This window comes from Pteropus vampyrus, unplaced genomic scaffold, assembly GCF_000151845.1.
Source record: "Pteropus vampyrus isolate Shadow unplaced genomic scaffold, Pvam_2.0 Scaffold36, whole genome shotgun sequence".
Lineage (NCBI taxonomy): Eukaryota > Metazoa > Chordata > Mammalia > Chiroptera > Pteropodidae > Pteropus > Pteropus vampyrus.
This window is the reverse complement of record NW_011888817.1, coordinates 11,166,036-11,180,921: the sequence shown is the minus strand read 5'-3', so window position 1 is coordinate 11,180,921 and position 14,886 is coordinate 11,166,036.

The window sequence follows — 14,886 nt, the reverse complement described above, 5'->3', positions numbered from 1 at the left end:
ATGGTGGTGGGGGGTGAGGCTCCCGGTTGGCAGGAAGGCAGCTGCTGGAGGGATCTGGGCCAGAGATATGAGGCCATCACTGGAGAGTGACGTGTGACTCTGAGGTACTAGAATCCTCGTGACTTGGCAACGATTCCGATGTAGGAGGCGAAGAAGAGCAAGACTTCAGAGGTTCTTGCCCTGTGCAAAACAGACAGAGAGAAAGGAAGCTTTTTATTTTGGACATACTAACTTTGAAGTGGCTGCAGGACATCCCTATGAACCTGCCAAGGGGCTCCAGAGAGAGACTGGGCCATTTTGTCTGGATCTAAGAGTTTGTTTCAAGGAATGAAGGACACGGAGAGAGATTTGCGCTCGAAATATGAAAAGATGTTGGAAATTATCTGCCTTTGAAGGTTATCAGATTCCCGTTGACAGAGGTGTATGAGCAGAAGCTAATTAGCCATTGGTAGAAAGCCTAGAGCACAAAGGTCTACTATCTGGCGGGGTCATGTATCAGTCAGCTTTTTCTGGGTAATAACCATAAAATCTCAGTGGTATACAACAATAAGGATTATGGATCACAGGTCTGGAGTAAATTGGAGGTGCTGGCTAGGCAGCTCTGCAGATGTCGGATGGGCTCATTCACATGTGTGGGGGTTGCTTGGCTGTCGACTGACCTAGACTGCCTTGGCTGAGTGATTGGCATGGCTCCGCTCTGCTCCTCTTGTCTCTCATCCATCCACTACAGGCATGTTCTCTTGGATTGCTGGAGATGCAGGAGAGCACATGCAAACATGTGAGGCCTCTGGGAGCCTAGGCTCGGAATTGGCACACGGTCACTTCTGTTGCATTATTTTTTTGGTCAAAGCGGACCACAAGGCCAGCCCATATTCAAGGGGTAGGGAAGTAGACCCATCTCTGCAGTGAGAAAAGCTACAAGGTCATGTGACAAAGACTGTGGGTCCAGGGAGGGGTAAAGAATTAGGGTCATTAATATAATGCAAAATAGTGGGTAGACCAGTGTTTTTCAATCTAGTTGTCTGTAAACCTGAGTTTTGAACATTTTCCTTGGTGATCCCTGCAGGGTTGGGGGAGACTAAGTGAGTTGTCCTTTCTCCTCTGGACAATTATAAAAGCCTCTTAATATAGTAAACACTGCTGAAGACTCACTATACACCTGGTTTATTTTAGCTCCTTATGTAATCCCTGTAAGAACCTTTGAGATGGGTATTATTTTGCCATTTTGTTGATGAAAGGACACTGAACCTTAGCGAGGCTAAATAATCAGCCAGTCCGATTTCAGGGTCCTAGCTCTCAAATACTCTGCTCTTTAACCTTCTGTGTTTCCATCCCTGGGGCTGCTGGTTGCATGAACAGGCACTAGGGAAAGGCACAGATCTCAGGAACCAGAGGGCAGGGGAGAGCACAGGGAGGAGGCAAGAAAGCACAGCAGGGCTGATGGACAGAGGATGGAGTAGCAGAAGAACTTGAGGTCTTCTGAGGGGTGAAGAGCAGGTGTGCTCCGAGGGATCTGAGTTTGATATCCTGGAGGCAGAGCCATCCTGAGTGTTGAGGCTACTCCAGGTAGGTCTGGGCCTATGGGGCCAAAGCATGAGCAGAGAAAAACTCATTTGCTTCTTTTTTAAATTGCTAGCTATTGAGTGCCTACCATGTCCCATGCACTGCTCTACATACTGGGGATACAGCCAGGAATAAGATGGACCAGGTTTCTGCCTTTTTAAAATTTGCTTTCCTATGGAGAGAGACAGACACTAACCTTCCAAGCGAATCCATAATATAACCTAGATAGTGGTAAGTGCTAAAGGTCAGGTTTCCCTTAGGGGATTTCTCAGAGGGTTCAAGGTTGCCTTGCTGACGCAATGCACAGGTGAGAAGTCACCTTCCAGTGCTCCCCGTGGGTCTGTGCTGTGTGACTATGGGGAGATAATGACCTAGAAGTAGCTGGCCAAGCCTTTTCAGATTGAATTCTCAGGACAGGGCCCTAGATGCCCTCGGGACAGGAAGCAGGTGTGGAGTTGGACAAGAGCAGAACAAAAGAAGAGCTGAGGGTAGTAAGGGAAGATTGGTGAGGACTGAAAAATCAGAGGTAGGGGTGGGTTAAGTGTGAGAGGATGGGGTCCAGGCTGGACCCTTAGCCCAGAGAACAGCCTGTGAAACGCTTCTCGAACAAGGTCTAGGCTAAGAAACTTAAGGTCCCAAGGATCTGAGGTGCCAGAGATCAATTCCAATGCCAGCTCAGAATATGAGCAGAGAAAAACTCATTTGCTTCTTTTTTAAATTGCTAGCTATTGAGTGCCTACCATCCGGGTAACATCCGGAGGATGGGTTTCGAGGCAGCATTCCACTTCAGTGGAAAAGAGACCTGATTGATTTACAGTGTCTGCTATGGGCACAGAATGGGGGAGGAGAAGCACAGTGCTTCTCTCTGGGGCGTTAATGGGGGTGCGAGCGGTCTACCTTGGTGGGGGGCTCTTTTATCACTAATATTCTCTAGAATTGCCAGTGTACGGTGATGATAAAAAGCAGGGTGAGTTTTGGTCAGTTTTATTGTTCTTTTAAAATCTGCTACAGATAATGCAACTCCTTTCTTGCCCATACCTGGGGTGGACCACTCCCCTCCCTGACCTTGGTACCACCAGCACATAATGCAAATGGCAGGATAGAAGCAGACCAGAGCACCGTTTTCTAGCATCTGTCACAAACCTCCAGTGACAGGGTGCACACTCCCTCTTTTCCGAAGATTTGGAATCAGAAGGTAGCGCGCTGCATGAGAGTTGGACAAATCACTTGATTTTAGAGCCTTTTCTTGTCTGCGCAGTGAAACTCTGGGTGTGGCCTCATTTGTATGCCTGCACTGGACACTCTGACGTTGAGGGAGTAGGCCACCAGGGGTCTTGTTTGTTTAAGATCCCCAGATATAGTAAGAGAAATGGTGAAGGGTATTTGGGGATCGATTATATGGCTTATGGATAATAATATTAAGACCTTTTCCCTAAAAGGAGAGGAAATAAATACTGTTCCCACCTTTTGGAGAGGGAGGTTACGGGGGATGAAAGGCTGAGGCGGAAGTGGGAGGAATCAAAGGACGAGGATTCTCTCTGGACAGAATCCGAATAGGTGAGGATGGTGGGACTTTCAATCTCTTGGTGGGTTCAGACCCTGTGGGGTTGGCTGCAAGGGCTGTGATTCTTGGTTCTCTTACTTAGAGCTGAAAAGGGGCCTATGGGACCAGTATGCTTAGGGCTTGGGGATGGTGTGGCCTAGGGGGACAATGGTTACATCTACAAAATGGAGATGATACGCTTTGATTTATTAATTGCAATAGGGGCTGTCAGTACCCCACTCATGTCCCCTTGGTACTGACTATTCCTGCACCTGCTGTCATGTCAACTTATATTTCTCTGCCTGAGGACATTCTCTGGCTGCAGGAGCATGCTCAGCCCCCTCATAGAGCAGTCTGGAAGCTTGGAGAGTTAAGGTTCCAGGAGTAGCCTCAACTAAGGATGGGTGGAAGTGGTGGATAATATGTCAGCTTTTTTGCATCTCAGGGGACAATTTTGTTCTATGCTATATCCTGGAAGTCCTCAGAGAAACTTAGCCCCAGATGCCCACAGCAGTCTCGGCCCACTGACGGACCGACGCACCCTGTGTTAGTGTCCGCCCTTCCTTAGCTCTCCTCCTGGGATCAGCTTCGGAGAAAACTACTTTGCACTCGAATCCCTACCTTGGGGTCTACTTTGGGGGAAATCCAAACTAACATATTAATGGATTTGTTTTGAGCTTCCTGATAAAATATGAGGGGTAGTTATGGCATGTTGATAATGGCTCCCACAGCAACACTAGGAAAATAATACAGAGGCTAAAGACCTCTATGAACATGAAGGGTTATGGGGCTGGCTAGAGCATGATAAAAATAACATGGACTTTATGGTCTGGCAGATGTGGATTTATATCCCAGCTGTGGGCCAATTGCTGTTGTGGCCTTGGACAAATCACTCTGTCTCTCTGAGCCTCTGGCTCCTCATCTGAAAAAGGTGACAGGCAGCAAAGTTATTCTCAGTGAGCACTGGAAGTGGTGATGCTGAGAAGGGCTCTGGCATAGAGACTGGCTGTGGAGCAGGTGCCCAGGGGGCGGGTGCACTCCTTCTCTCAAAGGTTAGCCCACTGTGCTTCTGAGGTTAGTGATGGTACCTGTGGCCTGGCAGCCCCTGGGGTCTCCCCTTTTTAGTCAAGAAAGACTTAGGGTTGGGTGCTTTATCCTTGGAGTGGCCAGGACCTCACTGTCCACTCCTCTGACTCTGAACCTGGTATTCTGGCCTGAGTGACCTCCAGGGTGGGCTTGGCCCTGTCCCTGCCTCAGCAGCCCCAGCTGACAGCCTGGCAGCCAGGCCTCTCTGGGCTTATCAGCTCCCATGTTTGTTCAGGATGGGTATGGGCCTTCTCCCCCTCGGAAAACAAGAAAACATGTTTTGCCAGTGGCGGGGTGGAGTGGGGTGGCCTCGCTGGCTTCAGGCCGGCCCCCCAGCAAGGCCGTCAGCAGGCAGGCAGCCTGTTGTTGTTGGAGTGAAGAGCTGGCTCACCAGCCGCCTATTTCCTCCAGCTGGGGAGGAAGCCCCTAGTCTGGGGCCCCAGCCGAACCCCCTGTCACAACAAGGGAACAATGGCTTGGATGGGCTGGGGGGGTGGATGGAAGGGCAGCCCTCTCTGTTCCCTGCTCCCACCAGTGACTGGGACAGGTTGCTGGGAGGTCTGGTCCCCCCTCACCTCCCCACCCCGTCTTGTTTTGCACCTTGTTGGGCATACTGTCTCCCATCGCAGGGCCAAGGAAAACAGAGGGCTCAGGAAATGTCTCTGGGCTGTTGCTGGGGTACCGTAGAACTGGGGGAGGGGATGAGAGAGAGACTGCTTTGCACAGGCTCCGTCGGTTCTGCCTGGGGCTGTAGCTAGGAGTCATGGATCTGTTTCCCGTGAGCACCCTGCGGACTTTATTTCCCTGCATCTTTGTGTCTTCAGACCCAGCACAGGGCCTGGCACAGAGCCAATGGCAGAAATGATTTGTTGACTAAATCGCTGAAAGATCAAACATAGAAACAGGCTTAATTTCTAGCTCTGCTACTGGGTGGCGGTGTGACTTTTAGCAGGTTACTTAACTTCTCTGAACCTTACTTCAGAGTAGGAAGTACTCAGAGTACTTCAGAGTGTTCAGAGTAGGAAGGATAAGGATAGAGCAACATTATATATGTATATTGGATTAGTCAGGTAGGTTAATGCTGTAACAACAATATCAATAATAAAAAAACAACTTTTATGGCTTAATACAATAAAAGTTTATTTTGTGCTTATTTCACAGTCCAACTAGGCTCTTTTCATGTTGTGGTTCCATCATCTTCTAGAGTCTCAGGGTCCTCCGCTAGATCTTCTTTATTGTCTAGTAAACAGAGAGCATAGTGATGCAACCTGCTCTTAACTGCCTTGCCCAGAGGTAACTTATAACGCTTTCACCACATTCTATTGGTGAGAACTAGTTTCATGGTACTACCTAGATGCAACGAGACTAGAAGTGGGGTCTAGCTGTGTGTGTCCAGGAAGAAAAGGACATGATATGTGTGAGCCCTAGTAAGCTCTGCCAGAAAAATATCAGTGATTAAAAATATACAACTAACAGTTATTAAACTCTTTCCATGGATAAGATACTGTACTAAGTTCCCTATAGAGGTTATCTCATTTAATTTTCATTTAATTCTTGCAACAACCTTGTGAAGTAGGTATTAATGGAGATGACTCCCCACTTTACAGTTCACAAAACTGGCAACCATTGATCTGCTTTCCCTCACTGAAGTTTTGTCTTTTCTAGAATTTCATATAAATGGAATCATATAGTTTATTGTCTTTGTGTTTGTTTTTTTCACTTAATATGTTTTTGAGATTCATCTATGTTGTTGGTATGATCGGTCTTTTTCATTTTAGCCTTTCTTGTGGTTTTTATAGTGGTATTTCATTTTGTAGTGGTACTTCATTAAGGAAATTTGCATTTCCTTAATTACTAATATTTTTGAATATCTTTTCATGTATTTAAGTTATCGCTTTTGATAAAGTCCCATTTATCAATTTTTTCCTTCTATGACTTGTGCTTTTTGTGTTCTATCTAAGAAAACTTTACCTAATCCAAGTTCACAAATCTTTACCCAACTCAAGAATTTCTCTTTTTTTTTTTACTTCTAGAAGTTTTATATTATTGGTTCTCATGTTTAGATTTTCGACCTACAATTTTTGTGTATGGTGTCAGGTAAGAGCTCAGGTTCCTTCTCCCCACCCCCCCCTTTATGTCCAATGTTCCAGCACCGTTTGATGACAAAACTATCCTTTCTCTACTTATTTACCTTGGCATCTTCATCAAAAATATGTGTAAGTCTATTTCTGTACTTTCTATTTTGTTCTACTGATCTATATGTCTATCCTTGTACCAATACCGCACCTTTCATTATAGAGGTTTTATAGTAAGTCTTGAAAACAATCAGTCCTCCAACATAATTTGTTTTCTAGATCCGTTGCCTTTTTATATAAGTTTAGAGTCAGCTAGTCAATTTCTATGTCATCATAATGAATGATCTTTTCTCTATAACCCTAGACTTTTGTAAAGGACTTTTGTCAGGGACCAAAAAGCCTAATGAGATCGTGATCATGATTGTATTTAATCTATATTGTATTTAACTTATGTTGTATTTAATCTATAAATCAATTTCAGAGGAATTGACATCTTAAAAACAATGCGTCTTATTATCCATGAACATGGTATATCTTTTGTTTATTTAGATCTTCTTTAATTTCTGTCTACAATGCATTGTAGTTTTCAGAGTACAGATCTTGCACATTTTGTTGAATTGATTCCTAGTTTTTCATAGTTTTGATGTTATTGCAGATAGTATTTTAAAAATTCCAATTATTCTTTGTAGTATATAAAGATAAAGTCGACTTTTGTATATTGACCTTGTAAGTTGAGATCTCACCAAATTCACTTATTAGTTCTAGTATCTTTTTATTGTAGATTCCTTAGGATTTCCCAAAGAATTATGTCTGAGAATCAAGACAATGTGACTTCTTTCTTTATAAAGATGTATGCCTTTTTTTTTTTATCTTACCTCATTGTATTGGCCAGTAAAATGTTGAATAAAAGTGGGGAGATCAGACTTCCTTGCCTAATTCATGATTAAGTATGGTGTTAGCTGTAGATTTTCTGTAGAAATTCTATTAGATTGAAGAAGTTCTCTTCTATTCTTAGGTTACTGAAAGTTTTTAATCATCAATACATGTTGAAATTTATTAAATGCTTTTTTTTTTTTTTTGCATTTCTTGAAATGATCATGTCGTTTTGATGTTCTAATGTTACACCAGTCTTATATTTATGGAACAATGCCCATGTCATCATAATGTATTATCTTTTTTCTATATCCTTAAACTTTTGTTAGAGACTTTTGTGTCTATGTTCATGAGCAGTATTGGTCTACATGCATTCATTTCATTTTTCTTTCTCTCCCTCTCCCTCCCTATCTTCTCCTTCTCTCCTTTCTCTCCTCTCTCTCTCTCTCTCTCTCTCTCTCTCTCTCTCTCTCTCTCTCTCTCTCTCTCCCTTCCCTCTCTCCTTTCTCTCTCCCTTCCTTTTTCCTTACTTTTCTTCCTTCCTTCTTTCCCTCCCTCCTTCCTTCCTTTCTTCCTTTATGAACGATACTGGTCTGTATTTTTCTTACATAATGTCTTTGTCTGATTTTGGTATTATGCTATTGCTGGCCTCATAGATTGAGTTACATTTTCTGAAGTGTTAATCAAGTGTGGTTTTCCAAAGCTTGGGAAATATGAATGAGGGAAGGGCTCTAGTGGCCTACCTCAGGGCTCTGTTCTGGTTAACATTATAACCAATGATAAGGTGATGACATCTATGGAGTGTGTCAGAGAATTATACAGGCTTTGTCAAGACTCTTGGTTGAAAGCAATAGAAATGAATTATGACTAATTTAAACAGAAAAAGAATTTAATTGAAAATGTAATAGATAACTTGTAGAATTGATCCAGAAGGCTGAGAACTGGACTTGGACAGGATCTACAGAAGGCAAACCCCAGCCAAGATCCCAGTATTGAAATGGTTTGCTTAGTACTCCTCAGCTGGAGTTATTGTAACTGGACACGTCCTACCATGTTCTTGGATTCTGTAGTCCCTGGGTACTCACAATCTGCTATGCACTAAACCCTAAGAATTCTTATGTTGAAACTTTCATACCTAAGATGATGGTATTTGGAGATTGAGTCTTTGGGAGGTGATTAAGTCCTGAGGGTGGAGACCTCATGATGGGATTTGTGACCTTATAACAAGAAACGAGAGAGAGAGTGCTTGCTTCCTTGCCCCTCACCGACAGTCCCATCAAGTAGAGAAAGCAAGAAGAGAGTTCTCCCCAGAATCCCATCATTCTGGCATTCTCATTTCCAACTTTCGATCTCCAGAACGGTGAGAAATAAATGTCTACTGTTTAAGTCACTCACTTTATGGTACTTTGTTATAGCAGCCCTAGCTGAATAAGACACCATCATACCACTGGGCTCACCTCTAGCTGCCTTGTGTCTTGGCAGCACATCCTGGAGAGTCTTAGGTAGAAACGTCAAACCCCAGAGAAGATATTTCTCTTATCTGCCTGGGTCTCTGCTTGCCCCATTTTCCTCTATCCCTGCCCCAGGCTCTAGGGATGTATCTTCACATTCTGCAAATAAGCTCATGAACTTTACTCTTTTGAAAGGGTTCTCTGATGAATGCTGTCAGAATCTTTGAGTTCAGTTCAATCAAATTCCACAAACCTTATTGTATCCATTTTCCTGATTCCTGATTCTAAATATTGAGGATGCATAGTCCAGGACTCAGGGAACTTATGGTCTAATAGGGAAGACCTAGAAACCCAGGCTGTCAAAATCCTTGGTTCAGGTTTCTGGCTCTCTTCAAAGCCTTTCCCATGTTGAAAAGCTTGGGCTACTTTCATTTCTTGAGACTCTTGCTATACTAAATAGTAAAGAATTGTATGGACAGAATTACAAAAATTGTGGTATATTTCAAATATGTGAATATTGAGTGCTTTTAAACACATAATTGTGGTATATTTCAAGTATGTGAATATTGAATGCTTTTAAACACAAAATTGTGGTATATTTCAGATATGTGAATTTTGAATGCTTTTTAACACACGTGCTAAAACACAATTGTATGTATAACCTCATTTGGAAACAATGTCAAAACTCCCACTGATGTCGCTGCTGGATTGGTAGAGTCCTCCTCAGTCTTGGTCTGTCCCCTCATTTTCTCTGCACCAGGTATGTCTGGCTCTGACACTCCCTGCTGTCATCGCAGTCTTGAAGGCCTCTCTAGAGCCAATCCTGGAAAGCCATCCTGGGCTCCTCGGCTTACTGCATTCTGTTCTCAGCAAAGACCAACTACTGTAAGGCAAAGATTGTTCTTCTCATGACTAAAGCTTGGCTTGTGCAACTATGGTTTTAACCTACCCTGTGGGCATCTCATCTTGGGAAGTTTTATGGGCTCTTGTGCTGGGCTTGACTTCCTGTGTCTGTTGCTCATTCCCTTATAAGAATTTACCCTCCCTCTACCATCGAGTTCCTGTTTCTAGTTTCAGAGATTACTCTGGGTCACAGCTGAGCTGTGAGGTTCCCTGAGCTTAGCACGTGGCCTAGGTAATCAGGTCCTCCATACCTTCAGGTTCTCTGTGATACTTTGCTCTGCTGCCTCTCCTCCTGTGGAGCGGGGTAGAGCAAGAGATATGTATGGCCTTTTAGAAATTGTATCTTTTTGCACTTAACAAAGATTCCAAATATACAGACCTAGGAAGGCTACTTAATTGCATTAAACTCAGATTTATCTAATTCAATAAATCTAATTTATTGAAGCTAAGAGTGGCTAATGCTGTGGATGACAGAATCTAGCTTTAAGAGGGTGGTTCTTGTCAGCTGGAGCAATGGGCTGACATGGACATGATGGCATTTCACTGGTACAGATGTCAACTTTGTCACTTTTATTGCCCAAATTCTCAATTACATAAGCTCATGCTTAGAAATAGCTTAGTGGCAGCCCACATGTAAGAGGCTCAGGGATTTAGCTGAAAAGCTTTCCAATTTGTTTTAGCAAACTAGGATAACCTTGTTTACAAAACGCCTCCACATTGCATGCGAAGAAGCCCAAGAACAATTTTACTTAGGGCTTTTAGTTGAAGTGTAAGCAAACTGAGAATATATGGTTTGATGACATAAGGCTGTCCAAACTCTTAATTCACATGGGAATTTTTTTTTGTTTTTTTTTTTGTGGGGAAATATAAATTACTAAGATAGATTCATGAAGAAGAAAAATTGAATGGACAAATATTATGGAAGACAGTGAAAAAAATTTTAAAGACTGATGTCAAAAAGGCAGTGAGTGCAGATGGCTTTACAGAAAAGTTTATTTAAATCTTCAAGGAATAATGCTATCAAAACAATTGCAGAGCATATAGTCCATCTTCACACTTTAATTGGTCATTAGCCTGGGTATAGAATCCCAGGTTGAAAATCACTTTCCTCAGAATGTTATAGCTTCCAATATTGCTGCAAATTGTTATTCCATTCTGATTCTTGAGACCGTATGTGGAACGATGTTCTCTCTTTGAAAACTTGTAAACTCATCTCTTTGTCTCTAGTGTTCTGAAAATTTTCAGTAGTGTGGACCTATTGGGCTGGATACTCAGTGGCCCTCTCAATCTAGAATTTTCTCTAATCTCACTCCTATTTTTTCTGTTCCTCCTTTCTAGAACTTCTATTAGTTGGACTTCCTTGACTTGTCTTCTAATTGATTTTTAAAAAATATTTTCTGATGTCTATGCTTTGTCTTTTACTGTTTTCTGGAGGTTTGCATAGCTATCTTCTAAATTTTTATTGAAGTTTTCAATTCTGCTATCATGTTTTTACTTTCCAAGAACTTGATTTTGTTGTTTCCTTTGCATATTTCTTTCTTATAGCATCATCTTATTTCATGGACATAATACTTTTTTTAAAAAAATTAAGTTTATTAGGGTAGCATTGGTTAATACAATTATATAATTTTCAGGTGTACGTTATCATTTGACATCTTTATATGCTATTGTGTGTTTACCACCCAAAGTCCAGTTTCTTTCAGCTACCATATATTTGATCCCCTTTACCCACTTCACCCTCCCCCTAAACCCTATATTTGACCCCCTTTACTCAGTCTACCTCCCCCCTCCTAGTAACCACTAGTCTCTAGTCTTCTGGTAACCACTAGCCTATAGTCCATGTCCATGAGTCTCTGTTTGTTTGTCCTGCTCATTTGTTGCTTTTAGGTTTATATCCCACATATAAGTGATATTATGTGATAATACTCTTTTTTTTTCTCTTTGAGGAAAGCATTAATAGCTTTAAAAATGTTTTATTCTCCATATATAATCTCTATTTCTCTAAAAAACAGAGATTATGTATATCTATTCTTTGATTCAGACTCTTACATATACTTTGTTTAAATGCCCTGACCCTTGGCCATGGTCTCATATCTAAGAGAGGGTCACTAAAAGCTTTGAGTAAATGGGTGGGACCTCATGACTATGTTCTTCATTGCATGGCCATCCAGCTCTCTATTTCCTTGGAGGGGTTCCCTAGAGCCCATATCTTTAGGTCTCTTTTTGGTCTGTCAGAATCCACTGAGAAGACTTCTAAACACCTGTCTAGAGAATATATACCTGGCTTCCAGGATTCTCAATAAAAGTAAAAATAAAAAGGGGAGAATGTATTCTACTAGATATTAAAATGTGTTACATAGCTACACTAATTAAAGGAGTGATAATATCATACCAATTATAGATCAACGGATTAGAATCCTAGCTAGTCCAGAAATAGACTGTTTTATGTATAAAAATGAAGTATATGGTCAAGCTGATAACATAAATTAGTATAGGAAGGATTATTCAGTAAATGTTGCTGGAATCATTAGTCACTGGGGGAAAAAGCACTTTACCTTACATTATGTGATAAAATTAATTTACTTGTTCATTCTTTTATTTACTTAACAATTATTTATTTGTCTCCTATTATGTTCAAGACAGATGAAAATATTAAATATATAAGATGAAAAATAATCTTAGAAAGGGGGAAACAGTATAGGCATAAAATTATTAGAAAGGAAAAACTTGATAAATTTGACTACATAGAAATTAAAAAGGACAAAATAACACACTGAGAAATTTTTTATAACAAATATGCCAGAGAAAGAGTTTTATCTTTACATAGAGATAAAAGAGCTCTATAAAGAGCTTATATAAATTGATAAATAACTCATACAAATAAGTTATTTGTATAAATAAACACTAAAACCTGAGAGAAAAACGGGCAAAAAACATGTACAGAAGAAACATGAGTGCTGAGGAAGTATATATATATATATTACTAGTCTCACTAGTGATCAATGCTTATGCATTGAAAGATGATATCATATATATATTTTTTACCTACACAATAATTAATAAACAAAGAAAGTAAAAAATTTTAATAATGCAGGTATGGGTGCCTTGAAATGGGCACTTTCATATAATGCTATTGAACATACAAGTAATTTTATCTGGAAAGCATCTTTCCGTTCATATCAAAAACAATCCTGAGCAACAAATATACTGAGCCCCTTCCTTCTTCAGAGCCTTGGAGCATGCTGTTCCCTCTGCCTGGTATGTTCTTCCCAGCTCTTCCCTGGGTCATTCCTCTTCACCTTTCAAGTACTAAAGCTCAGCTCCTCAAGGCAGCCTTCCACAACCTACAGTCTAGATCAGATCCTCTTTTTATAGCCTTATCTATCAGCCAGCATTCTGGGAACCAAGTGTGGGGAGAAGGCTGAGAGTCACCTTTCGGTATGTGAATTCTCACTTAATTCCTCTATGTTCTTTATGGTACTCCCACTCTCTACTGCGCATGGTGTTTCTCCATCCATCTCTGTTTAATCTTCTCCAGGGAATAAGCTCCCATCCCTCCACGTGGTGGGAGAAGGGTGGTCACCCATATGCTCAGGATGGAGGAGGGGATCTGGGGGGCTGGCTGCTATCAGCCAGCATTTCTGTTTTCAGCTCCACCTTCTCTCCCACTCTCAGAAGTAGTTGGTGCCTTCACTTCTTGTAATTTGCTTGTGCTTTTCTACACTTCTGATTCATCCATAATGAATTACTTTCATAATCAGAAAAAGCCCCTAACTTTTGAAATTTAAAATTTCATACCTTTTGACCTAATTTCACTTCTTGGAATGTCTTTCTTTTAAGGAAATAGGCACTTTTGAAAAACATTTAAGCACAGGCATTTACACCACAGTACAGTTTATAATAAAGGATAATTGTGAACGATCTAAAAACGCAATATTAGGATCATGTTTAAGTAGACAATGTTAAAGTCATACGATAAAGCCAATGAGTGATATTTCCAAAGATACCCGATGACACAGGAGAAAGGCTTATGATTTAATGTAAAATGAAAAAACAGGATATGAAATTACAGATACACCTTTACTCTGATTTTATTTAAAAATATGCATGGAAGAGGCTGGAAGGAATTACTTCTGAATATTAACAAATGTTACCCTGGATGGTGGGATCTCATTGTTTATCATGGTCATGCATTACCTTTATAATCCGAATAAAAATTTCTACATATGCAAAAGAGAAGAAGAAAATAGAAAAGTTAATGTAATCTTAAATTGCATTATTAATAGAGGTAGAAGTTTTGAGGTAAGAGAGGTGATGATCTGGATTCTGATCATGTCTAGCATCCAGGGGAGAGTGACACATCTTAAGAGGAAAGTAGACAAAGGGCAGGTTGGCCAGAGGCTTCTGAAAATCAGAGTCAGCCGGAGGGACAGGAAAAGAGCAAGTTCTGGACAGGCCTGGTGGCTGTCTGCGTGTGGCTGCAGTGCTTGTTTGGGAAGAGCAGAATAGTTAAGCCTCGTGTGGTGCTTGGGGTCAGTCAAGGCTAGTGGGAGAAGCTGTAAGGTGGAGAAAGAAGTTCCAACAGTCCTGTGATGGCTTCCTCTTCTTGCAAACATCAGTGGTCATGCTGAGATTTGTGTGAAAAGGAAATGAAGGACCCCCCAGTCAAGGTACTGAAAGTCAGTGGGAAAATCATGAGGTCAGCAACCCAGTGGTCAGTGAGCTAGCACATTAGATTGGGAAGAGGTTTTGACGTCACTCAGCCCTACAGCTCTCTGCTTTGTTTATACATGGCCCGAAATGTTCACATGCCTCCATGGATCACAGATAAGATGACCTTGGGTTATGCAGAATTCCCAGTGCACTCCACATAACCCCATCCCTTTTTTTCTACTGAGGAACGCAATGTAAATTCAAGTGACTGGGATTTATCCTATTATAGAAATAATCTTGAATCTGTTCTGATTCACGAAAAATAGCATATCACCTGTGAGCTTCAGATCAATGATTAGTGACAAGTTACTCCATGCAATGCTCCTTATACCTAATTGCCACATACCTATTTCTCATTCAACCCTTCTATTTCACAATGGGGAAACTGAGGCCCAGAGAGGGGAAAGGAGTGTAGTCAAGTGAGTATGAGGGATGGGAGGCAGGAGCCAAGTCTCCTATGGCCCTTTTTGTGACTGAGAGTTGCCTGTTCCCAATTTAGATTTTGGTGGCGTGGGGGACAGGCTGGTGGGAGGACAAAGGAGGTAAAGGAAGAAGTGAGCTGTGTTCCATCCAGGCCACATTATCGAGGAGATGCTTGAGGCTAATACATACTTAATGTTCTCCTTGGCCTCCCCCCACAAGTGCTTGGAGGTAAGGTGGGGCTGGTGGGGTGGTGGTA